Raw genomic sequence first — 2,500 nt, 5'->3', positions numbered from 1 at the left:
CATCCATCATTCATTTATATCATCCATCCATCCATCCATCCATCCATCCATCATTCATATCATCCATCCATCCATCCATCCATCCATCCATCCATCCATCATTCATTTATATCCATCCATCCATCCATCCATCCATCCATCCATCCATCCATCCATCATTCATATCATCCATCCATCCATCCACCCATCCATCCATCATTCATTTATATCATCCATTCATCCATCCATCCATCCATCATCCATCCATCATTCATTTATATCATCCATTTATCCATCCATCCATCCATCCATCCATCCATCCATCATTTATTTATATCATCCATCCATCCATCTTTCCTTCCACCCATCCATCATCCATCTATCTGTCATGCATCAATCCATTCATTATTTATCCGTCATGCATCCATCCATCCATCCAATTATCAATTTATTCATCCATCATTCATTTATTCATATCATCCATCCATCCATCCATCCATCCATCCATCCATCCATCCATCCATCCATCCATCTTTCCTTCCACCCATCTATCCATCATTCCTTCCATTCATCATCCATCCATCCATCTATTTATTTATTCGTTCATTCATTAATTTATCCATCCATCTATTAATCCATCCATCCATCCATCCATCCATCCATCCATCCATCCATCCATCCATCCATCCATCCATCCAGCTATTTATTCATTTGATATCTATGTGTCTGTCTATTTATCTATCAGTTCCTCTATTTATCGATCCATCCTTTCATCTATCTGTCTGTTATTTTGCAGCTGGATGTTTTTTGGTGGATCTCTGCCACCAAAAAAAGGTTTCATGTGTGTGAGGTTTCAGGTGTGTGTGTGTGTGTGTGTGTGGGTGTGGGTTGTGTGCAGTGTTATTATTACATCCATGGTCTAATCAGATGAAATTAAGTGAGACAGTGATGTAGTCGGTGTTATTAAGAGTGTTTAATGAGTTCGTCTGACAATCACTCTTACAGCAGAAAGAGAGAGAGAGAGAGAGAGAGAGAGAGAGAGAGCACCACTGCACCAGTCTTTCACGTTCGAGTGCGCTAATTAGCCGAGCTATTACGCTATTACACGAACGTTTTACTGTTAAACGAGTGAAACGTGGAGTTCGGCATGAAGAGCAGAAAAACATCAGAGGCGTGAAGGAGACGTTCAGTGATGATAAACATAACAGCAGACTTTATAAATCAGATCTAACGCTAATTTATGATTTTCACATTTTTACAATTCATTCACTTCAGGTAAAACGTATTCATAAGGTGTTCGTAACGCAGTGGTGACGTTTCTATAACATTCATAACGTATTTATAACTCGTTTGTAATGATTTGTCACACATTCATCATTCATTCATAATGCATTCATATTGTTTTAACAACACATTAATAACTCCTTCATAACGTATTCATACTGCATTCTAATGTATTCATAAAATCCCTACCGTATTCGTACCGCATTTATAACACATTCATATGTATACAGTGCCTTGCAAAAGTATTGACCCCCCTTGGTGTTTTTCCTATTTCTGTTGTCCTACAACCTGGAATTAAAATGGATTTTTTGGGGTTTGTATCATTTGATTTACACAACATCCCTACCACTTTGAAGATGCAAAATATTGTTTATTGTGAAACAAACAAGAAATAAGACAAAAAAACAGAAAACTTGAGCGTGCATAACTATTCACCCCCCCAAAGTCAATACTTTGTAGAGCCACCTTTTGCAGCAATTACAGCTGCAAGTCTCTTGGGGTATGTATCTATAAGCGTGGCACATCTAACCACTGGGATTTTTGCCCATTCTTCAAGGCAAAACTGCTCCAGCTCCTTCAAGTTGGATGGGTTCCGCTGGTGTACAGCAATCTTTAAGTCATACCACAGATTCTCAATTGGATTGAGGTCTGGGCTTTGACTAGGCCATTCCAAGACATTTAAATGTTTCCCCTTAAACCACTCGAGTGTTGCTTTAGCAGTATGCTTATGGTCATTGTCCTGGTGGAAAGTGAACCTCCGTCCCAGTCTCAAATCTCTGGAAGACTGAAACAGGTTTCCCTCAAGTATTTCCCTGTATTTAGCGCCATCCATCATTCCTTCAATTCTGACCAGTTTCGCTGATGAAAAACATCCCCACAGCATGATGCTGCCACCACCATGCTTCACTGTGGGGATGGTGTTCTCGGGGTGATGAGAGGTGTTGGGTTTGCGCCAGACATAGCGTTTTCCTTGATGGGCAAAAAGCTCAATTTTAGTCTCCTCTGACCAGAGTACCTTCTTCCATATGTTTGGGGAGTCTCCCACATGCCTTGGCAAACACCAAACGTGTTTGCTTATTTTTTTCTTTAAGCAATTTCTTTTTTTTTTAGCCACTCTTCCGTAAAGCCCAGCTCTGTGGAGTGTACGGCTTAAAGTGGTCCTATGGACAGATACTCCAATCTCCGCTGTGGAGCTTTGCAGCTCCTTCAGGGTTATCTTTGGTCTCTTTGTTGCCTC

General features: G+C 40.4%; 1 protein-coding gene across 1 annotated transcript in view; it reads left to right on the top strand.

Moving 5' to 3' along the window:
* The window catches only part of lama2 (laminin, alpha 2), a 95,423-nt gene that overhangs the window by 42,215 nt on the left and 50,708 nt on the right, over nucleotides 1-2,500 (top strand).

Source organism: Silurus meridionalis, chromosome 18 (assembly GCF_014805685.1).
Source record: "Silurus meridionalis isolate SWU-2019-XX chromosome 18, ASM1480568v1, whole genome shotgun sequence".
Lineage (NCBI taxonomy): Eukaryota > Metazoa > Chordata > Actinopteri > Siluriformes > Siluridae > Silurus > Silurus meridionalis.
Note: the sequence above shows the minus strand (reverse complement) of the source record. Positions and strands in the feature narration are given on the sequence as shown.